The sequence below is a fragment of the Suricata suricatta genome, chromosome 13 (genome assembly GCF_006229205.1).
Source record: "Suricata suricatta isolate VVHF042 chromosome 13, meerkat_22Aug2017_6uvM2_HiC, whole genome shotgun sequence".
NCBI classification, from domain to species: domain Eukaryota; kingdom Metazoa; phylum Chordata; class Mammalia; order Carnivora; family Herpestidae; genus Suricata; species Suricata suricatta.
Window position 1 is genome coordinate 68,930,173 of NC_043712.1, and position 25,291 is coordinate 68,955,463.

At 39.9% G+C, this 25,291-nt stretch overlaps 1 long non-coding RNA gene across 1 annotated transcript in view; it reads right to left on the reverse strand.

The window, feature by feature from the left end:
• Nucleotides 1-864: 864 nt before the first annotated feature.
• Nucleotides 865-25,291, reverse strand: part of LOC115276380 — a 56,200-nt gene continuing 31,773 nt past the window's right edge. The window contains exons 2-3 of the long non-coding RNA XR_003901907.1: nucleotides 5,041-5,114; nucleotides 865-926 (exon numbers count right to left, since the gene is read on the reverse strand). This is a non-coding gene — a long non-coding RNA (uncharacterized LOC115276380). The remainder of the gene's footprint in view (nucleotides 927-5,040; nucleotides 5,115-25,291) is intronic.

Here is a 25,291-nt window from a genome sequence, read left to right on the forward strand (position 1 = left end):
ACCATTACTGCTCCACAGTTCACGACTCACTTTCTAAATGAACTCTGTAAACCAATTCCACTTGACTCAAGGCAGCCACGATCAGAGCTAAAACCCCTAAGGACCCTTATATTGCCAGCCTGTCTACTGAAAGTGACTAGATTGCAAATTTAATTTGTTTTTTCTATGATTTATCTAACCAATCTGGCCAAAATGAAGGGGGGAAAATATCATAGGTCACTCAAGAACAATGAAAATGTCAACATGTTTAGAAAGAGACCTATTAGTAATGCCAACAGGAAATATTTTTGATGTTGATATTCAGGTCACTAGAACTCAGTGTTAATCAGGTCATCAGAATTTTGCACTGACTTACATTTAGGTAAAGAAAGTGGACCCATGGCTATAGGCTATTTGCCCTGCTCATCTTAAGTTAACATCTAAATCAAATCAAAGAAAAATCCCGAACTTGGAAGTAACTCTGTAGTTTGTCTCTTCTGACTCGCTTCTCAAGTAACTAATTTCTTATGTGATGTCACTGGCAAAGTCACTAATTCACACGTTCGACAGACACGAATTGAGCACCTGTCCCTGCCAAGCTTTATTTAACCTCAAAGATGAAAGCTCTTTGGTTGCTACTTCCACACTATGCCTGTCCTTGAATGCTGGCTTCATGACATAAATCTTTATCATCAATTCATCTGGAACCAAAACCTACCCCCACAGGCTTCCAGAAGAGAAAACTCTGCTCTGTTTTCAAATATTTTTAGGGAGTGATTATATTTTTGTGCCATTTATCCCAGTCCACGTCTTTTTTAGGCAAAATATGCCATGTTTGTGCCATCACTACTTACATGATGTGGTGTCCAAACTGTCCATGGTGCTGGCCACACTGCTCTCTGCACATTCAAGTCTGTCAAGTCCCCTCTTACTGAGAAGAGCCCACACTGGAAGATACACCCAACACGTGTTCTATCATGATCTGGACACTGTGTGTTTGCTAACTCAATGCCTCAGCTTTTTGAAAACACTCCTGTGATTTTGTTATGTGAGTATTGGCTTTGGAGTCAGATCTGAATTTGTATTAACTGAGGATTTTGTAATCTTGGGCACATTATTCCACATCTTCTAACCCTAACTTGATCTGTAAAACAGATATAATCATTATTTCCTTATGAATTTTGAGGGTGAAGATAGATGACATATGTCAAACACTTAGCATAGTACCCAACACACAGCAAGTGCTAAGAATCATTAACTGAAAAATAAAGTGAGGGTTGAGGGGACACCTGGGTGGCTCGGTGGGTTAAGCGTCTGACTTTAGAGTTCAACTCAGGTCATGATCTCATGGTCCTGAGATAGAGCCCCAAGTGGGGCACTGCACTGGGTGTGGAGCCTGCTTCAGATTCTCTCTCAAGAGCAGATGTGTACTCTCTCTCAAAATTTTTTTCTCTAACTTTAAAAAATTTTTTTAAATTTATTTTTGAGAGAGAGAGAGAGACAGAGAATGTGGGAGGGACAGAGAGAGAGGGAGACACAGAATCCAAAGCAGGCTCCAGGCTCTGAGCTGTCAGCACAGAGCCCGACACGGGGCTCAAACCCACCAGTCGTGAGATCATGACCTGAGCTGAAGTTGGACGCTTAATCAACTGAGTCACTCAGGCGCCCCTTTTTCTCTAATGTTTTAATCCTACTGTGTCACCTGCAGATTTGACAAACCTGAGCCTTAAGTCCTCATCCAAGTCACTGATAATGCTATGACTAAGAAGGACCAAGGAGAAAAGGCCATGTGACACATTAGGAGGTTTTCACCCAGGCTTATCTCTATTTCCGCTTTTCATCAGTTGTTTAATGAGCTGTGAAGAGAGCTTACTGCATTGACATCATACACACATTCCTTCATCATTTCACGAGAGCATCCTAAGAGAAAAACCAGGCTGAAAACTTTGTCCCTGGCATTCTCGCATCTATCTGCTCAGTAACTCTGCTAATAAGAAAATGATATTTGCTCTGATTTAGTGAATTTATACTAGTTCTTGATGCTCATTTCCTTCTCTAGTTACCTGTAAGTCATCTCTCTAATAATCCACAGTGTTTTGTCATATCCTCCTTCTTCTTCATGGTAGGCAAAATAACATCCCTCCCCCCTCACCAAATATGTCCATGTCCTAATGCTGGAACCTGTGAATTTGCTACTTTACATGGCAAAAGGACTTTACAGATGTGATTAAGGTTAAGGATCTTTAGATAAGCCAAGCATCCTAAGTTAACCAGGTGAGCCCACTATAATCAAGTGAGTCCTTAAAAGCAGAGCACCTCTTTTCTTGTTGTGGTCAGAGGGAGGTCAAGTTCTCGACTGACTACAGAAAAAGATCAGGGAGGTGCAGTGTTGTTGGCTTTGAATGTGTAAGAAGGAGGCCACAAGCCAAAGAATGTGAGTGGCCTTTAGAAGCTGGAAAAGGCAGGAAACACATAGTCTTCTAGAGTCTCCAGAAAGGAAAGGAGCTCTGCCAACATTTTGGTTTTAGCCAAGTGAAACCTGGGTTGGGCTTCTGACCTTGAAAACTGTTAAGATAATACACCTGTGCTGTTTTTAGCCACTAAGTGTGTCATAAATTCTTACAGCTGCTGTAGAAAACTAGTATTTCATTCTCCTCTTTGGTTATAAATACATACTTTCAGTTGGCACAAATTTTTCTTCAAATTCACTTTTGGCCAATAGGGCCTTAAAATGGCCAAGGCATAGGGGCAAGTCTGGCGAACTGCAGAAAATCATCAGTTAATCTCTTAATAACAATTCATCCTTCTCTCTTTACTAATGCGACTTGCAATGAAATATCTCCATAGCAAAACTTTGTTAGATCTGTTATAATCATGCTACATCACTACACCTTTTTAAACAAACAAACAAACAAACAAACCTTAAGCATCTTTTGACCTTTAGATCTTTGTACCTCTGATGTAATTCAATAAAAAACAGGTCCTGTTTTACTCAATGTATTCTTTGCTTATAATGTGTATAATAATTTGTTGTGCGTGCTACATTTGTGAGTCAGAGCCCAATGAACAGCTCCGAGTTTTGTGACTTTCAATAGTTACTTTTATCTCTCTGGACCTCAGCTATCATTCCTAGAAAAATAAGAACACTGGACAGGATAATCTCTAAGGTCTCTTTCTTCCTCTAAATTGCTATGTTCTATCAGAGTACAGATTGAAGGAAAAGAAAAAACAAAAAAAGGAGTACTTGTTTTTTGCTGAAGAATAAACTTATTGGAGAACAGCATTTAAATCCTTTGTTCAGTCCATTTGCTAGTACTTCTACATAACATGAGGTCTTATACGCTTTTATTTTCTCTTACCACTTATATCTCCAGCTAGGAAAATCCTACTCTGCTTTCAAGTTCTAAATCAAATGCCACTTCTCATGAAAACCTCCTTCATCTCTTCTGAAATGCTACAGCACTCTGCCTGTAGGCTAATCACAGAGTTATTCTATTCTGTTGCAATGTCTTGCCTCTCCACCTGGACTGTAGCTTCTTGAGGATGAGAACTGTGTTCCTTGTTGTTTGCCAACAGCAGGTACTGAGTAAATATCCTGCCTTCCCTCCTATCATAATGGAAGTGGTATCCTACTTGATGTAAGCCCACCATGTCCTGTCTACTGATTTTATCCCCGCCTGCCTCTCACAGACTTGGTCACATCATCTCTTTCAACTCCAGCTTCTCTTCCAGCCTTAGTCCATCAGCTCAACCATCTCCCATTTAAAGAAAATTCCTCCCTAGACCTTTTGTTGAACTCTAGCCACATCCTTGGATCTCCGGCTGCCACATTTCATACAGGAGTTGAGTTGTTCACCTTTACTAATTCAACTTCTCCATCTCTTATGCTTCTGTCCCCTCCAATCTGTTTTCTACCTCATCACTCTAATGAAAGGTACTTCCCCCAAGGTTACCAATGCCCTCCAAGTCACTCCAGCTAATGGACACTTACTAGAGTTATCTTCTATGCAGAAGATACTACTACTACTATTACCTCCTCTCTGAAACACCATCTTCCCATTGCCTTCCATAATACTTCTTTATTTTGCCTAGAAGTTCCTTCAATCTCCATTGCCAACTCACCCTCTGTTATCTACCTCTTAAATATTTAACTTCCTTAGACTTATACCCGAGACCTTCTTCTGCATTTGGTCAAGGTCTCCCTAGATTCTTTCCATTCCCGAAACTACAACTGTCATAAAAATAGAGCAAATTAGACAAGAAAACCCTTTGCTCTCCATTAGTTTATATCCTAATGTAAAAATATAGACAATAGACAAGCAAATAAATAAATCACAAGATAATTTCACATAGTGAAAACTAGACATAAAGGATTTTTGCATACAGATAGCATACAACATTAAAATTAAAACATTGTAGATCAACATGTACAGAACTCATAAAATTCATATGAACAATTTTAATTTAATGGGACATGTGTTGATGGCCACTCTACCCCACAACCTAAATGTGGCCAAAGTGCAGGCTCTTCTGAATCCAGTATGCTGACCACATACTATATAATGACTCAGTTCTTCTACCTCTTGTCTCTAAGTTATGTAGAACCTTCCTTCATACAACCTGCGATGAAGTCATTTGGCCTTCACTTAGTAACAACACAACCTTCACATTTTAACTACCTGTGTGATCTTTTTTTCTCCTTTTTCCAAATCCTTTGTGTCCATCAATTAAAGTGGTGCTCCCTGGCACCAACAAAATCTTAAACACAGACAAAAATGCAGACCCTAAAAGCATGTCGCAACTCTCTGTTCAGCTGCTCATCCAGAGGAACCAAAATATGTTGACAAGTCATTTATTATTATCATCAAAATAGAAACACAAAATTAAATTCTCACAGAGAACTAGAGACCCCTTGAAAATATAACCACAGACTTTCAAGGATTTTCAGACCCTAATACAAGAAGTATGAATGAAATGAAAAAGGTCCTTGAATCAAAATAAAAAACTTTGGATACACATTCCAGTCCTGATATCTATAGGAGGTGGGCCTATGAAATTTACCTTAAGTAAAACCACAGTAATAAAATTGTGAAATCATCTTTGCAGCATGTGAGAGGTTGCTGTAGCCAGGTTTCCTGGAAAATAGAGAATGACAGTAAGCAATATATTAATCCTCAAGCCAGGAAGGGCACTGTACCAGGAAAGCAGAAGTTTAAAAAAGCAGAAAGCTCCTATAATCGTCACAGATAGGAATATTGCAACCTTCCTTTGCCCCATTAGAGCATTCAGTTTATTAATATAGTTAGAAAAACACCAGTCTACAATTTTTAAAAACATTTTTATTCAAATTCTACTTTGTGTACAATATAGTGATTTGGCACCTCCATACCTCACCCTATGCTCATCACAGCCAGTGCCCTCCTCAATCCCCATCACCTGTTTCCCCCAACCCCCCACCCACCTCCCCTCGGGTAACCATCAGTTTGTTCTCTACAGTCAAGAATCTGTCTTTGTTTCTCTCTCTCTCTCTTTCCCCACTTTGCTCATTAGTTTTATTTCTTATTTTCCACATATGAATGAAATCATATAGTATTTGTCTTTCTCTGACTGACTTACTTCACTTAGCATAATCCTCTCTAGCTCATTACAAATGGCAATGTTTCACTTTTTATGGCTGAGTAATACTCTGTTTTATATATATATATATATATATATATATGCTATGTATACATCCTATATATCATACTTCTCTTATCCATTCATCAGTCAATAAACACTTGAGCTGTTTCCATGTTTAAATTTTGCATTTAAATTATATACTCAATTGTACCATTTAAAAATATCTCTTTATTTTTAAATAATCTCTGCACCCATTGTGGGGTTCAAACTCACAACCCCAAGATCAAGAATTGCATGCTCTACTGACTGTGCCAGGGAGGCGCCCCTCAATTATACTGTTTTTAAAATAAAGCCAAACTTCCCTCCCCTCAAATTCTTCCCATAAATAGAAAATGCCTTTCACTTCTAAAGACCATTTTTGGGGTTTGTTTTAGGAGAGTTTCATACCATATGTACATGGAAGTATATTTGTTGAGACTGGTGGACAGACTTGAAATACAGAACTTCAGAAATGCAAACATGACTGCATATATGTAAAGCAAAGCATCTTCTATGAATGACCCCAATCAAGGCAAAGTCCTGTTAAATTAAATAAATAACAGAGATTTTGGAAGAGACTAAGAAGAAGTAAAACATGTAAAGTGGCTAGCTGCCCTTGGTTCACCAAGAATATTAATCTTATTTAATCTATAAAAGATAACCACAGGGAAAAATATCCAAATGCCTGCTATGTGTCCCATCATTTTTTCCCACCCAACCATTTTTGCAATTTTCACTTCTCACTTCCAGGCTCTGTGCCTATTTTTAGACATTCAATAACACTTAGTATGAGCCAGTGCATGTTAGGCATGAATTAATGAACAGTAATATCTAGGGTACTGGTAATATACTGTGGCAGGGGGTCAGGCAAGATGGATGGTAGCAAGAAGGAGCATTTTGTGATCTTACGTAAGATGACACCATGCAGTTCAGTAAAGGAACAATCTCTCTATATGCTCTTCAGATACCCGTCAGGAGAAGTTCCCTCCTCCCTGGGGGCCTTTTAACATTCCACCCACCATCAGTGCCTGGAAAGGTAGCCACCCAAGAGAGTGCCTACAGAACTCGCTTGGTCAGGGGGCCACAGTGAATACAGCTGATCCAGTAGATTAGCAGAGGCAACACTCAGAGATAAGATCCCCAAGATAAAAAGTGGACATCTTAGCTTAGACCAAACCAGATAAGATGAAAACAATGGAGAGCATGCAGAAGAGAATCCAGTCCAAACAAGCACAGAAAATTCCCCTAGCTACAAGATTGTCACTGCTTCTTTCAGAAGGCGGGTCTAGAGGTGAATATAAGAACTCACTAGAGTCTCCTTCCATAATGATGTGTGTAAATATGAGTGTAAACTGCTATGTATTTGGTTTTCTTTAGTGTGTGGATCTAGTCATTCCTAAAATATTTTGTCTTCTTTGGAGTCCCAAGTCAAAATGAATGAATGAATGAATGAATGAATCCTATAGTTCTTGTCTTATATACATATCATATTGATCTGACTTTTATCAAGACTTTGGTTGCCAAGAAGGCCAAAACCAGATAAGAGCCATACTCAGGTCTATGTAAGTATACTGTAAGTATAATTAAGTATATATAACATAATGTAACATATATAACATTGCATATATAACATCTAATATATACGTAATTTTGTTTGACTAGAACACCGTCCTTCCAAGAAACTCCCTTCTTGGAACAGCTCCATTCCACATTCCTTATGTGGTTCAAAGGGATTGGGCTGCCATGTTTTTAGATGGCCGCAGCCCACTGACATGTTTGATTTGAACAAGGGTGGGGTCCCTGTCCTCTCTGGAATTAAGAAATAAAGTCAGTCCCTCTTTGGTGTTTTAACCAAAATATGTCAAATTCTGTATCTATAATGAGAATGACCTGAACGACCAGGAGAGCACAGATGAAGGCAGAAAGAATCCGAATAGTCTGCCTCCTGAGTCCAGTTTTATTTCGGTTTGTGTTAAATCTCTGGCTGATTCCCTGTCCTTCCCATAGATTGATTTTTAATCCTACCTTTGGCTCCTTAAAATACCCTCTATCTTCCTCATGAATTCCATCCGTTTTCCTAAACAAGTTCAATTTGAATTTTGGTTGTCAGTAACCAAGAGGATCTGGAATAGTAAAACAATGCATTATTGTCTTACTTTTCAAAGAATCACCATGAGAATGCACAAGAGCTAAAGGACGAGGTGGTGATTCCCAGTTACAACTTTGTTTTAGCTAACTTTGATGGATGGCTCGCCACAAGTTTAACCTCAAGGGTTAGGCAGATATCAAAGTGAAAAAGAAAATCTCCACATTGTCGGCCAACACTAATGAAAAGGCAATCACTGTAGGAGACAGTAGGAAACAGTAAGGATTTTCAAAGAGGTCTTCTCCCTTTTGTTCTTTTTCTTATTATTATATTTTTAAAAGTCTTTTGCTCTGAAGCCTTTTGCTCCACAGGCAGTGCAGCTGGGAAGCCATGGGTGGTTTACTCCTCACCCCACCAGGAAGGCCCAAGATGACATGCCTCATCTGCCCCTAACTAAGCAGAGTCCAAGGCTGGGAGAAATCAAAGGAGTGATTTTTTCGAAACAGGTTTATTTTGCTTGCTGTGCAGGGGCAGTCTAGGACCGTCTGGCTAGAGGCTGGGGTGTCTGAAATGAGTAGCGGAAAGGCAGCTGCATGGAAGATCCCACTGTTTAGCTCCTCCCTGCCTCCCATCACCAAACCCACATTCAGATGAGAGCAGAGACATCAGTGCCCGTCAGGTTCACAACAGCCTTATTCTCTGCTCAGGGATAGACTTGGGGGAAAAAAAGTTTTTGTTTTTTGGTTGGTTTTCGGTCAGGTTTTTTGAAGGGAACCTTAAGACCACCCAGGATCATCATGAACATCTCCTACCATGTCCATGATTGAGAGGTACAAAGGACAGAGGATCACCTGAGGTGAGCAATGACAAATTAAGACTTCATCAGCCTAGCAACCCCCAGCTCACACCCCCAACCTGGCTCCTAAGGACACAGAGACAATCCCACAGTAAATGGGTCTGTGGGATTAATCCTGCTGAGCAGAAAGACACCTCTCTACCACCCACCACTGTCCATGCAGTAAACTACTATTTCAGAAAAGGAAATCTGGGATGCCTGGGTGGCTCAGTAGGGTGAGTATTCGATTCTTGATTTTGCTCAGGTCATGATCCCAGGGTTGTGGGATCAAACCCTGGGTCAGCATGGGGCCAATTTAGGATTCTCTTTCTTTCACTCTGCCCATCTCCTCCACTTGTGTTCTTTCTCTTAAAGGACAAAAAAAGAAAATTTGAAGTCTTCACTACCTTCCCAGAACAACTGCAAGTCCCCCCATCCCAAATCTCCTATACCCAGAGACCCTCCCTCATGGTCTCACGAGGAGGAAATGTAAAAGCATGGCAGTTAAGGGACTGTCCTCTTCCCCCTCTTTCTTCTTTCACATGGCCGTTAGTGACCATTTAAAAACAGGCCTGCTGTTAGCCAAATGATGTCTAGAGTGTGAGATTTCTAGCTTGTGTGTGTGTGTGTGTGTGTGTGTGTGTGTGTGTGCGTGCGCACGTGTAGTAAGAAATACACATTAAGAATTGTGGAAAGAAGGGTGCCTGGGTGGCTCAGTTGGTTAAGTATCTGACTCTTGATTTTGGCTCAGGTCATGATCTCACAGTTTATGAGTTCGAGCCCTGCGTCAGGCTCTGTGCTGACAATGCAGAGCCTGCTTGGGATATTCTCTCTCTCTCTCTCCCTCTCTCTCCTTCTCTCTCTGTTCCTCCTGTGCTCTCTCTCTCTCTCTCTCTCTCAAAATAAATAAATATACTTAAACAAAAAGAATTGTGCATAACTGACTGAGCCACAAGGGATACAGAAGTGCTGATGCATAGGGACACATGCATCATAGCAGCACTTTCAACAATAGCCAGGGGCGCCTGGGTGGCTAGTCGGTTGAGCCTCCAACTTCGGCTCAGGTCAGATCTCACGTTTGTGGGTTTGAGCCCTGCGTCAGGCTCTGTGCTGCCAGCTAGCTCAGAGCCTGGAGCCTGCTTCCTGTTCTGTGTCTCCTTCTCTCTCTGCCCCTCCCCCTCTCATGCTCTCTCAATAAAAAAAAAAAAAAATAAATAAATAAATAAATAAATAAAAACAATAGCCAAATCATGGAAAGACCCTAAATGCCCATCAACTGATGAATGGATCAAGAAGATGTGGTATATATATATACAATGGAATACTACATGGTAATGAGAAAGAATGAAATCTGGCCATTCATAGCAAAATGTCATGCTAAGCAAAATAAGTCAGGCAGAGAAAGACAGATACTATATGTTTTCATTCATAGGTCTAACAGGAGAAATCTAACAGAGAACCATAGGGAGAGGAAGGGGGAAAAGACTTAGGGAGAGGGAGGGAGGCAAATCATGAGAGACTCTTGAATACTGAAAATGAACTGAGGGCTGAAGAGGGAGGGGGAAAAGGGAAGTGGGTAATGGTCATGGAGGGGGGGCACTTGTGGGGAGAAGCACTGGGTGTTATATGGAAACCAATTGGACAATAAACTATATTAAAAAAAGAATTGTGGAAAGAAATGCACAGAAATGAATCCCTTCACAAGCGGGCTTGCTCTTCTGTTCCTTGGTGGAAAGGCCTGGGCCCGTATAGAGAGGATCTTGTCAGGGTCACACAAGCTAGGCTGACTTTGTCATTGAGTTAGTAGAGGGGCGCCTGGCTGGCTCAGTCAGTAAAGCGTGAGCCTCTTGATCGTGGGAGAATGTACTTGAGCCCCAGGTAGTGTGTGGAGATTGCTTAAAACTAAAACCTTTATAAATAAATAAATAAATAAATAAATAAATAAATACTTTGCTGAGTATGAAAATCAGTGAAGATGCTTATTCCTTGAGTTATATTCAGATCTACTGCTTATTACTTTTTACTGTTTTTAAACCCTGAATCAAAGATTTCACAGCGTTTGGGCAGAATCCTATTGGATGTTTTGCAAATGGGTTTCCATGCATGTTCACTGTGACTTTTAAGACCCCAAATTTAGAGAGTCAGATGTATACTTTTCCTTTTAAAGCAACCTTCGAGGAGACAACAGTAAAGCTGAAATTATTTAAAGTTATTTCTGGACCTTCCCTACGTTCTGCCTGAAGAAAGAGCATGTGCTTTAGAGTGAGCCAGAGCTGGGTTTGAATTCGCACTTTACCACTCACTTGTTGTCTGATCTGGTAATTAACTTCTCATCCTGTGCTCTCAGCCATAAAACAGGGTTACTAATTCCTACCTTTCAGCCTTGGTGAGAGATTTAAAGAAGGCAATGGATGCAAAGCACTGGTATAACTTTGGAAACATATAATGGCTAAATAGTTATTCTAAAGATGGATTCTAAATATCCCCAGTCATTACAACCTAGGTTTTCCGCATTTTTTAAATGGCCTAACTCTATTCAAAGCCTGTCCCCATGGGAAAGGGGATCAAGCGGGGGCAACACAGGTTTTGGTCAGACACAAAGCAGACCTCATGTGTACTGAGGCTGCCTTAGCAGTATGACTTGAAAACTGGTTCTGAAGAAATTGCCAAAGAGAACCTCCAAAAATGGTTGCACTGAGGTGCCTGGGTGGCTCGGGCAGTTGAGCATCTGACTTCTGCTCAGGTCAGGATCTCACGATTTGTGAATTTGAGCCTTACATTGGGCTCGCTGTTGTCAGGGCAGAGCCCACTTCAGATCCTCTCTCTGCCCTTCCTTCTTCCTCTCCCAAAACTAAATGAACATTAAAAAAAAAAAAAAAAAGTGGTAGCATGGCCTTCCATGATGCCTGTAATTTTCCACTTCAAGTCTACACAACAGCATCTGCTACCGCCCCTCCATCCCACCCCCAGCTGCAGACCCACGGTCAAGCCAGGCTGCTTGGCTCACCAGACATTCCAATTCCTAACCTTTAAGTCGCCTTCTCAGACCTGGTTTCTGGAGTCACATTTCCAAGGTCTGAACTCCTCAATCAGCTGCTGAATCACTCTGCTGACAACGAGATCCAGTGTCCAACAATGATCAGTACTACCTTCTTTTTTTTTTTAAGAATTTTTAAATTTTTTAAACGTTTATTTTTGAGAGACAGACAGACAGAGAGACAGAGCATGAGTAGCGGAGGGACAGAGAGAAAGGGAGACACAGAATCTGAAGCAGGCTCTAGGCTCTGAACTGTCAGCACAGAACCTGACGCAGGGCTTGAACTGAGAGATCATGACCTGAGCTGAAGTTAGATACTTAACCAATTGAGCCACCCAGGTGCCTCAGCCTCTATAATGAAGATATACTGTAAAACAGACCAAAATTTCTTCAAAAATATGTTTATAGCATTATTATTAGCTATTACAAATAACTGGAAAAAAACCTGAACATTCAACAGAAGATGACTATTAGCAAAGTTATGGTACATTCACTTAATAGTACATCATGCAGCCATTAAAAATTATAATTGTGTTAATTCTGAAGAATAAAGAAGTACAAAGGGTGGTATAAAATTGCTTATATTAAAGGACAAATTATATACAAAATGGTCTCAACCATATTCAAAATACTGACAAATAGGTAGGCAGAAATAAATATTTCAGGAAGGTAGTAATAACGCTCACAATTGGTAGCAGATATAAAAGTATTTGTTATTTTCTATCTTTTTGCATGTCACATCATTGTAATGAACAAGATGTAGTGACTGTATTTCTTATATGTAGTTTAAGAGTGATTTTAAAATACCTGTTTCACATCATATCCTAGTCTAAAAGTCCTATCAAAAAAGTTCCTGCCAGAGATACCACTTAGATACTATTGACTATTGACAGTTTCCTTGAAATCTTCGTGTTTTATCCAATCTTTTTTAAATTAAAATTTTTTTTAAATATTTATTTTTGAGAGAGGGCAGAGAGAGAAGGAGACATAGAATCCAAAGCAGGCTCCAGGCTCTGAGCCGTCAGCACAGAGCCCAACACGGAGCTTGAACCCATAGGCCGTGAGATCATGACCTGAGCTGAAGTTGGATGCTTAACCAACTGAGCCGCCCAGGCTTCCCTCAACCTTTTTAAGCATGGTACATAATCAGAAAAGAAAAAATAAATAAATAAAATACCAGTTTCATTACCTTATGGTCACTCTTGATACAACAATGTATCAATTAAGTTAGCTTATCCTCAATTTAAAAAGGATGAATAACCACATACTCATAGTTCTAAAAATCACCTAACAGACAATTGGTGGCATTTGAGTAAAGGCTGAGTATTAGATAATATTAGGGGATAATTTGGGGAGGGATGCATGCTAAATATTAGTTTCAATGGTCACAATGCCTATAATTTTAAATGGTCAGAAAAAATATATAAGAGAAATATGGCAGAATATTAAAAAGAGACACCCATAAAATATTAAAAATGATAGAGAGTAACTGGATAGAAAAAGAAAAGAGATGATAAAGAGGATGCAAGTATTAACCAGAAGAAAGCAGAGCTGCATTAATATCAAAGTAGTCTTTATGCTTTGTTTGAAAACACCTGTAGAGATCAGTTGGAATGTTTTCCTTATGACAAGGTTACATTCATCACCAGAATATAGATCAATTCTAAATTTGTAGTCACCTAATAACTTTGCCTCAAAATATATACAGCAAAAGCTGAAGAAATGAATCCATATATACTGTTGATGAGAGATTAAAACATACCTCTCAGTAAATAACAGAGTAAGCAGTCAAAATAAGTATATTGGTAAAAATAGAGATAGTTTGGACAAGACTAACAGACTTGATGTAACTGATGTACAAGGGACATTGCTTTTCCCATCAACAAGTACAGAAAACATTTCTTTCTTCAAGCACACCTGGAGAATTTATAAAACTGACATAACCTGGACAGCACAGCCTCAGCCACTTTCACATGACCGAAATTGCACAGAATCTGCTTCCTGGACACTGCAGAATTATGCTAAAACATCAGTGTTGGTAGAAACATAGATCCCATTACCAAAAAGATAACTAGAAAGGCACAAATATTTGAAAATTAAGAAACAGTTCTAAGTATCTCATGGTACAAAGAAGAAATCACAAAAGAAACTAAAAAAGATAACTAAATGATAAGTACGAGTTTGCTTAATTGTAGCTGGTCTGTTTTTGTTTAACATAGCAATACATTTCTTGTCCAAAAAACGAGCTAAACATGGCCAGGCAAAACAAAACAACAGCAAAAACAAAAAACAAAAAACAACCAACAATTCTGACAAAAACCAAAATTCAATGTCAACACTGAGAAATACCAAATCTAACTCCTTCAAAGAACAAGGACCGATCTTTGGGTGGCTTTCATCTATTTAATGCTTATAATCTGAGCAAGGAACTCCATCCAGCTAAGGGATTTGAATGCATTTTTAATATGCATGTGACGGTGTTACTTCAGGTTCATTAACCAGTACTTCTCTCTGTTACAGCAGAGAGCAAGAAATAACAGAAGCCTTCTGGCTGACTGACAACACATGACAGTACAGGAAATGTCACCCAACGCAGCTTGAGGAGCTGCAAGTCTGAAATAGACTCAAAGAGCTTTAACTAAGCATTTCAGTAACCTACACCATAAGGAAAGAGTCCCTTGGTCAGGAATTTAGAAAGGAGACATTTGGTGTCTGTGCCAAGCTGCACATTTTCAGCAAAAGAAGTCTGTTCTGCAATCAAAACTCCTAATTTGAGCTCCCCCACTGATTACTTTGTGTCCTTGGGCTAAGCATGAAACACATCTGATCTCTATGAAAGAGGGTGTGCATCAAACATAATAATGAATGCGGATGCGCTTTGTGGACTCGAAAGGGCTGCAAAAATGTTAATGATTATGGTGTCATAGCACTGTCCCAGGTGAACATTTACATAAGCACAAAATACTCTTAGAAAGTTTTTTGAAGTGACCGTTTAGAAACTGAATATTCCTCTCTTCTTTCTTTGGCTGTCTTGTCAAGTGCTCTCTCTCTCTCCCCCTCCCCTCCCCACCGCCTCAGTTTTTGCAAAGGCTGCAGCTATAAGAACAGTGGTGATGTACTGAGCATATAACAATGCAGCCGACTCTGCACTGTGTCCTTTACATGTATTGTTATTAATCTCCAATTCTCACAACAGCCCTTCAAGGTAGAGATCTTTCAAATTTCTCAAGTGAGAACACCTGACAGAGAATTGGTGGCATTTAGCCCTGGGTCAGGGTGAGAAGGGTGGCAAGGATGAGGGGTGGTTGAAAAGAGCCCTTCTTTTAAAAAAATGCTAAGGAGTGGGGGCGCCTGGGGGGCTCAGTCAGTTAAGCATCAGACTTCATCTCAGGTGATCTCACAGTTCATGGGTTTGAGCCCTGTGTCGGGCTCTGTGCTGACAGCTCAGAACCTGGAGCCTGCTTCAGATTCTGTGTCTCCCTCTCTCTGTGCCCCTCCCTTGCTCACACTCTGTCTCTGTCTCTCAAATATAAACATTAAAAAAAATTTTTTTTAATAATAAATAAATGTTAAGGAGTGGAATGGAGGAAGAAGCATGCACATTTCAAGAAAGTTCCAGAGTGATTCTGTCTTCTCTGGCCTTTTGTAGAGAAGTAAACTAGGTGAGTTAATGTGTTCAAGCTGCTAAGAGAATATAGAACCTGCATTCAAAGCCAGGCCTCCACTGGCAAAACTCATGCTTTCTCTACTTACAATGATATATCATGTATATACATTTGAACTTATTTCTGTTTTTGAATCACAAGTAGTAAGTGATCTTTGTAGAAAACTGAAGCACACCTTCAACTATAAAATATGTTTGCCAAGAACTTGTAACTTAAATGTAATTAAATCTCTAGATTCACTTCGATTACAGTAAATACATGGAACATAAATGGGTAAATGGCACCATAAAGAAACAGACAAATCCAGAGTTTTGTATATTCTACGAGATAATTAGCTTGGATTCTTTCAAAAATCAGTATCATTAAAAAAGAAAAAAGGTGGGAGAGTTGTTCCAAATTAAAAGGGACTATATGAGGCACCTGGGTGGCTCAGTTGGTTAAGCATCTGGCTCTTAATTTTGGCTCAGGTCTTGATCTTGGAGCTGTGAGATCGAGTCCCGTGTTGGGCTCTGTGCTGAGCATGGAGCCCGTTGAGATTCTCTCCCTTGCTCTCTCTGCCCTCTCCCACTCATCACACTCTGTCAAGATAACCAAACATTTACATTTTAAAAGAAGAACTAGAGAGGCTTAAAAACCAAATGTAATGTGTGAACTTTGCTGAATCAGGATTTGGGGGAAAGGCAATGAAAGACATTCTTGGGTTAATTAAGGAAATCTGAAAATGGAATTGGACATTAATACAATTCTATAGGATTGATGATAGTTTGGGGGGATTAGCTAAGTTAGGTGTGAAAATGGTATTATGGTTATTTACGAGAGTATACTAATTCTTGGAGATATGTGTTAAATTACTTGGGGATGAAGCATGCTATCTGCAACTTGTAAATGATATATACCCGGAGATAGAGGGGGGAACAAATGTTAACGTGAATCTAGGGCACACAGATGTTTGTGGTCCTCTTCCGTCAGGTTATCTATATATTTGATATACATATGTATTTCCTTTTCAGGAAAGGGGAAAAAAATACACATCCACACACACAAAACACACACAGCACACACACAGGGAGAGGACAAGAGACAGGCTGTAAGCCCTGTGAATGCAGGACCGAGATCTTGTTTACCGTTGTACCCCAGGGCTTAGCCATGGGGCCTGGCTCATGGAAGGAGCTATAATTAATTACTGAAAAGAGAAATGAGACAGGAAAGAAAAGAAAGGGGGAAGGATGCAGGGAGGGAAGAAAGGAAGGATGGAGGGAGGAAGACAGAAAGAAAGGGAGCAAGGCAGGAAGCAAAGAGGTCATCAGAGCACTCAGAACAGCCAGCGGAACACATGGTTGTACAGCCTCGGGGATTTTTTTCCATCACCTACATAAACCCATTTTTAAAAGTGCTGCATTAGAAGAACCATCAGGTTTTAGAACCAAAAGTTCCCTGGTGCCCATCCACACCCTTATACAGTTGAAGAAACTGAAGCCCAAAAGCAAGGTGACTAAGGTCACCTGGCAGGTTAGTGACTGAGCCCAGGTCCTCTGTCCTGTGGAAAGGCTCCTCTCTTCACACTTCTTTGTCCCATTTCCACCTTTGGCAAAACTATTTATCTATTGTAATTTAAATGTAAATCCTTAAAGAGCCATGCTTAGTTACTCCCAGGCTTTCATTTTACTGAAAGTAAAATTTTGCCCAGCACAGCACTTTTGATGACCTGTCAAGCTTGCCAAGGTAAAGTCCCTGAAAGGACAGAAAAGTGAAAGTAACCACTGGATGTCATACATTGTGCTAAGAGTCCCCACAGCTATGATTTTATTTACTTCTCCCAATGGCCCCATGAGGCAGGCATTATATCTCATAAAGTCTACTCCCTACATCCTGCCTCTTGTGGTTAAAAGGTAAAGACAGGGGTGCCTGGATGGCTCAGTCAGTTAAGCATCCAACTTCAGCTCAGGTCCTGATTTCATGGTATGTGAGTTGGAGCCCTGAGTTAGGCTCTCTGCTGTCAGCACAGCGTCTGCTTCAGATCCTCTGTTTCCCTCTCTCTCTGGCCCTCCCCCATTTGCTCTCTTGCACGCTCTCTCTCTCTCAAGAATAAATAAACATTTTAAAAAAATGTATCAGCTGCTGAACAAAATGGTGTCTACCAGATGAGGTAAAGCTGATGCTAACAGAAATACTGATGACACCAGAACATTGTATAGAATAGATGATGACTACATTTATCATGGTGGACAGAGTAATATGCAGAATTGTTGAATCAGTATGTTGTGCACCTGAAAGTAACAAAACTTTGTATGTTACCCATACTTCAGTTTTTCAAAGAAGTTATTTATTCTTTTTAAAGAAGTTTTTTAAAGGTGAAAGTTTTGTGCTAATTTTTTAGACTCAACTCTCCTTGACATGAAAGCGAATAACTATTCCTGGACCATCATATTAGAATGGGTAGGAACAAACCCAGCTGTGTTTCCTTTTGGCTTTCTAATTTAAAGTCAATATTTTAATAATCTCTTTGACTCTCCAGTTGGTTGCTCTCAGGCTGCAAATGGACCACCACCAATATGTAATTAAAGGAGAATAACAAATAGTTAGAATATAGATTACACAGGTGCTGACTTACAAATGCAAACGGTGTAGCAGAAGATTAAGCTCCCAGGAGGCTGGAGGTGTGTGTCTCTGCTTATTGCCATCATAATTCATTAATGGTCAAAGTAAAGCTGAGATCAATATTCCTGCAGTCACAGGAATGAGAAAAAATGATCAGCACCAAAATAAGATACAAAGACAGTCTCAAAATGTTTCTCCCTACATAATTAAGAAACCAGTCATCGTCCTGAATTTTAAAACTTAACAGATTTTCTTAGCTGTTCTATGTTCAAGAAGTGGCAAAGCTTAAAAGATCTTGAAAAGAATTGTTATTCCCCTAGATAAGGCCTTATGCACAAAGAGAGGGAGAGAAGTCATCTTTTATCTTGGTGGTAAAGAAATAGAAAGAAAAAAATGCTAGGATATGGTAAACACAGAAGGCAATATAGCATGCAATGCAAGCTCAGTCCTGAAATACAGTTGAAGATAATGAAAAAGTCTTTTTGTAAGATCAGTGCCTAAACCAATGAATGGCTCCAATGCTGATTCCTGGGCCCCAGCAAAGGGATAGGGCTATGTTTGGACCAGGGAACCTGCATTAAAATTTTTTTTAAAGTTTATTTATTTTTGAGAGAGTGAGAGGCAGAGTGTGAGTAGGGGAAGGGCAGAGAGAGATGGAGACACAGAATCTGAAGCAGGCTTCAGGCTCGGAGCTGTCAGCACAGAGCCTGACATGGGCTCAAGAACTCATGAACCTGAGCCAAAGTTGGTCGCTCTACCAACAGAGCCGCCCAGGTGCCCCAGGGGATCTCTGAGCCACCCAGGTGCCCAGGGGATCTGCATCTTTAACAAGTATTACATGGACCATTCTGATAAACAGTGAAAGAGATAGTACAATACTTAGAGTGGTAAATGCACCTTATAATAATTGTTTTAAACATTTCTGCTTTTAGTTCTTCTGGCTGTAAACAGCCCCATCCCATCCCCCAATTTTAAGAACTAAATACTGCTCTTTTAGACACAGTTACATTTTAGGTAAATAAGAATAATGAATATCTGAAATAATGTTAATTGGCCTATTGGGTAAGTACTCCTTTTGTGCAAAATCTGAAATAGTTTCACTCCTGCCAGGAGTAATCAAGAATTGCATAACTTAGAGCTAGCAGGCAGTGTGTATGGCGCGTGTTTACCTGTGTGGCTTTGTGGCATGCCCCTTTAGCCGGTAATCAGAAGTACGGTGGAACTTGTCATTATACACTCCTTGATAAAGGGAGCTTGGATATGACAAGCTTGGTGATTGGTTCCTGCCTCACCTTGCTCATTTCATTAACTTTGTGCTAAGTTGACTCCACATGTTCAGTGACTAAATTTTTTGGATCTCGCTTAGGAAGTTATGCAGAGTTTTACTTGCACCTGCCATGATTTAACAGTAACCTGTGAACCATGCTGTTATTTAAATGCACAGGGACGACTAGAAGGAATCCAAGTGACTTTTATGTTATTTTAATCTTCAGAGCTAAACTTTGAAAATGGTTTTTATCCTATAACAAGGCCATATAAGCTTTCATTCAGTGGGGGCAAAAACCCAATTCTGAGAATTTTCTTTTGGAACAGATGTTAAATTAAATAAAACACTGTAAGGCCACATGGCCACGTACTACCGTATGAATCGTGGATAGAGTACTCTGTGAAATATTAGAGGTAATTCTGAGAAAATTTAAAAGAGTATTAGAGCAGATATAACTCGACGTTTGCAATATAATCTTATAATTGGGAATGGATAATGGAATGGGGAAAACTGCCATGGCTGCCAGGTCACCAGCACCATGTGTTCTTAAGCTACAGAGATTGATGGTACCTGCCCTCTGTGATCGTGCCTCAGGATCTTACATGCACGCCTCTGGAAAACTACACATGGATCACGCATTTCTTGAATATATGGGGTGTTTGTAAAATCATTCCTCTTTTCAATTTCTTGGTCATAAATGGCCTCATTATGAAATAATAAGAATTTAGTCCATTTATGTTATCTTCTTCCTCCCAACTCATTTTTAAGTTTTGTTTTGATTACCCTTGTTAACCTCAAGTAGTAGGCTATGCCTTAAATTCTCATTCTAAAAACTTGAGTCACTATCTTCCCATTATAGAAGTTGTGCGACTATCCTTCTTCTCCTATTTCTTTCACTTTCTACTCCCCACCTTTGGTCAGCTATACTTTTAGATTATGAAGATAATATATAATATAGTGTTTGCCTTTTTTCCTCCAACATAACCAAGATCTTCCTTACTTTGTCCTTAGGGCAACTGTAAGAGTTTAAAATCAATCAGAGTACTTATATTAAGATTACATCAATACTGTGCACTGCCATACTAAGTAGCATAAGGGGTATGTTAGGGCTGCCATTTCCTTTTCTGTGAGGGCAATGTCATAACCTCTCATCTACTTTAAAGGAGAATGTTCTAGCATCATATACTAATCTTTCTCTTACACTCCATACAACATATTATAATTCTTCAAAATTGGATCATAAAAGTCTCAATCAGCCTTTTGTTTTTCTGGATTTCTTAATTGCCTATCTTTTTTATTGACTAAATATATACTCAAGGGTTTTTTTGTTGGTTTTCTGGCTGATTCTCTTTCTCTCAATGACAGTATGAACTACATGGACTTCTCCTTTGCTCCAGAGTCCTTCCCTTTGGAGCACGTCATTCTCCTCCTCCCAAACATAAAGTTTTATATCTTATTCTACTTCCTTCTCCTGTGTTAGGTCCCTTGACTACTTCTTTCTTGGATAACCTTCTCATTCTGCTGGAATACATATTCAAGTAACTTCTCAAGAAAAGGGGTCCTGGGAAGTAAACTTTCCTAGTGCTGGTTTCTGCAAAATGCCTACGTTCTAATCCCACACTTGATTGATAGATTGGTTGAATATGGAAATTAGTTTCAAATTCAATTTCCCTTAGAATTGAAAGGAGAACTCTATTATCTTCTAGCAGCCAGAGATGTTAATGAGAATTTGGTTGCTCAATTTTCGTTCCGCTGGAAGTTTCAATTTCCCTCTGGAAGTTTTTAGGAAGTTTTATTTATTCTTAAAATTCTAAAATTTACAAAGTTGCATCCAAGTGGGTTATTTTCCTCATGTATTGTAGTGGGCCTTAGGAGACTCTTTTAATAGAAAAATGTATGTTCTTTTCTAGGAAATTTTCTTATATAATTTAACATTTTCTCTGTTCTCCCTTTCTGGATCTCACATTACTTAGCTGTTGGATTTTTTTTTAATATTTTAAAAATCTTTTTTATTTATTTTTGAGAGACAGAGAGATAGCATGAGCAGGGGAGGGTCAGAGAGAGAGGGAGGTACAGAATCTGAAGACAGGCTCCAGGCTCTGAGCTAGCTGTCAGCACAGAGCCCGACTCGGGGCTCAAACCCACAAACCGTGAGATCATGACCTGAGCTGAAGTCTGACGCTCAACCGACTGAGCCACCCAGGCTGTTGGATTTCTTAGACAGGTTTTTATAACCCTTCTTTTCTTTCATATTTCCCATCAGTGATGGAGAAGGCTATTTGGACCTCAGCATTTTCTTCAATTCACTCCTTTCATCTTCTTTGTCCATATAGTTGATTAAAATAATGATACTATTATTAACGACTGTGTCAGTCTGGAGCAGTCTGCATGCCCGGTCCAGAGTCATGCCCACCCAACTGCTGTTGTAGGTAGCATCCTCTTGGAGAGTGAATGCTGAAACTGTCAGGGGATGAAATTTAAAAACAAAAGAAAAAAAACCTTTCTGAAGTCCTATTGTAGGTATTGCTTTCCCTTCTGCCAGGCTCACTTCTCTCTTATAGATAAAATTAAATTGGTCTGGCATAAATTGTACTTCACAAAATCACGTTGATTACTACCCAGTACCTTGTGCTCTTCTAGGTGGTCGCAAATTGATTGTTTGATGATTTGTTCTTATATCTTCCCAGGTATCCAAGATAAGCTGAATAGTCTATAATTACTACGGTTGTGCTTTTCTCTGTTTAAAAAAAAAAAACCAGGTACTCCATCTGCTGATTCCACTAGTCAGGACCTTCTTCTGTCCAACCTTCCTTTTCTAAAATAAAGGCTGGTGGTGTTGCAATTACATTTGCCAATGCCTCAAGTACCCTGGGAAGCGAGTAATCAGGCCCTGCTGATTTGAATGTCCCGAGCTCTCTGAAGTGCTGCTCTTCAATCACTTCTTTCCCCTTGTTTGCCTTTGTACCTCCAATAGGATAGCCCTTAATCTGGTTTAGTTTCCTTATCACTACTGATTAAAAAGAAAAAAAAAAACAAAACAGGTTACAAGCACTGTGAAAACCTCTGCTATTACAGTTACTTGTTAATGGTTTTTGTTTTGTTGATAGTTTTAATGATCTTATTTTGCATCCTATAAATTCCTTCCTGTATTCTCCCCCTCCCTGCTTCCTACCTTCCTGTTTCCCTCCCTCCTTCACTCTCTCCTTTCCTAAATGTCTTATACAAGGTAAGGAAGGGAAAGGGAGGAAAAACAAGACTAGCAAAGAGCTCCATGTAACTTTATGGCAGAGACATTTATTAATCACCAAATATCCACATGCTCCATCAAATTTCCTGGCCTGCTTTTAGGTGGGACCAGAGGCATGTGATGAGTTCTGGCCAACAGGTACTTGAGAGCTCAGGTACTCTGTTGTCCTGTCCCACTGATCTGGAAGCTCGCTACCTGTTCCAGATGGCGTACCAACAAAATGCAAGTGACCTGGACCACTGAGTCGCCACTGAAGAGAGGCGGCACTGGCCAGCCATCAGACACCCAAAGGACCATGTGTTAAGCTGCTAAGGTTTTGAGGTTTGTTTTCACAGTACAGCCTACCTTATCTTCACGAATACAGTACCGATTTCTGGATTAGTCAGATTATGCTAGGTTTTGCTAAGGGAACAAATTAACCCTGAAATCTAAGTGGCTGAACATAACTAAGGTTTCTTACTTGTGGTATGTGGTACCACAGAGGGCTCCCCATGACTCTTACCTCCTGGAGTCACCCCCTTGGAGAGTCACCCCCTTCTCTGCTTCTGCATTGATCCCATGACTCACTTTAACCAAGAAAATGTAGCAACAGTGATACTGTAACCGTTCCCAGCCTCAACCCTAGGAAATCCTGACAGCCTCTGCATCTGAAGTCATTCGTGATAAAAGTCTGACTGTCCTACTGCTAAGAGAGCCCACATGCAGACGCCTAGACAATGAGACTCCATGTGGAGAGGCACTGAAGTGCCAGACATGACCAAAGAAGCCATCTTCAGTTCGATTCCATTCAGGCCTTCCAAGGACTCCAGCCTCAGTCACCATCTGACTACAATCACATGAAACCCTAAATGGGAAAGCAGAACAGTCCGGCAGAGACCAGCCAACTCACAGAACTGTGAGACACACCAATAAATGGTTTTAAGCCATTCAGTATGGGATGGCTTGTTGGGCAGCAATTGCTAAAAGAAGCATGGCACGTATCCTAGTATTGGTGTATGGCGGCTGGGCTCCACACAGACATTCACAGAACATGTTAATACAGATTGTATCTCACAGTATGTATCTGTACCATTGGGAACATGAGACTTCTTTTACTGTAGTGTTAAGGCAAGAGAGGGCTGGGAGTTGCATATCAATTTTTTTTTTTACATTTTAAATGTTTTTTATTTATTTTTGAGAGGCAGAGATTGCACAAATCGGGGGGGGGGGGCTGTGGAAAGCGGCGGGGGGGGGGGGGGGCACAGAATCCAAAGCAGCCTCCAGGTTCTGAGCTATTAGCACAGAGCCCAACACAGGGTCTGAACTCACAAACCATGAGATCATGACCTGAGCTGAAGTTGGACACTTAACTGATGGAGGCACCCAGGTATCTCTGAATATAAATTTTTAAATGCTTCCGTCTCTGTTCCCAGTCCATAGGCAAATGGGAAATGTTAGGGAGTAAATGGAAACTCAATCAATGTTAAATGTCCCTGCCACAGAATGTGCCTAAATGTGTCTTTTTCCTCCTCAGTATCCATAACAAGGTTTATCTGGGAATCATCCAACTACCTTTCCAAAAATTGTAAACACTGCTGTGCAGGACATGCTCATACAGCTCACAAGAACCCACTGATCCTATCTCTTAGTTCTGCATTCTGTGATGCCATATTGGTAGCATGAAATCAACCATGGTGGAAACATTTACACCAAAGAAATTGGCAAAATGCCATTAAAGTCAGGGCTTCCCTGCCCAAGAGCTGTTTGTTAAATATTTATCAGACCACTAGCTGTACAAATCCAAAATATATCTATTATTCAGCTGCCCCTACATTCAAGCAAATGCATTTATTATTATAAGTAGCATTTTACAACATGCCATCAGTGGTTTTATCTCTGTATTCCATATTCCAAATAATGGCTGAACCTATGAATGGAAGATCTTTGCACAAACTTGAGTAGCCTTTATTAATAATGAAAAAGATGACAACCTGAAGCTGTCTACATGTAATCAGAATGCACATATTCATATAGTTAACTTTGCTTTAGTACGGTATGGGAAATTTTGCTATACAGTAAGAATAAAACAGACCTATTTTCTTTCGGCCAGCATAGACAAAGATTTAATCCTTCTAGTAATTATATCTAATAACACTATCTTAGCTACTGATTTATTCTGGAAGCTTCAGTACCATTTAGGCTTTTGAGTTTATAAGAACAAAATCGTTTCTTTCAAACCTTGTTGAAAGAGTTAATGCAGATTCCTGCTCTAGTTCACCAACTCCTGCCCTCCTAGCTGTCACCTCTATATTTGCACGATCAAGAGACAGGCCATCAATAAGGTTCAAGCCTCTATTCAAGGATATGAAGCAATAACATTTTAAATAGCACCTGGAGGCCTGAAGGAGTTAATACATCTTTCAGCAGTGCCTACTTTACAGCTCTGGAGTATTCTGGATCCTGAAAACCTGGATTGTTATTTATTAAAAGCATAAGAAGGATCCAGTTGGAGGGAAAACCTCATTCACCAAGCAAGAAGAAAGGATATGCTTACCAATGACATTTGAAAATAAGATGACCAGAGGGGCGGCTGGGTGGCTCAGTTGGTTAAGCAGCTGACTTCAGCCCAGGTCATGATCTCATAGTTTATGGGTTCAAGTCCCACATCAGGCTCTGTGCTAACAGCTCAAAGTCTGGAGCCTGCTTCTGATTCTGTGTCTCCCTTTTTCTCTGACCCTCCCCCGCTCATTCTCTGTGTCTCTCTGTCTCAAAAATAAATAAATGTTACAAAAATTAAAAAAAAGAGAGAAAATAAGATGACCAGAAACCTTTTCCTATAAGTAACAAGGGATTTGAGCCTGATCCATTCTTAATGGACCATATTATTATATGGTAAAATAAAATATAAGATGGTTCTGGAATCAAGGAGGGAAGTCATCT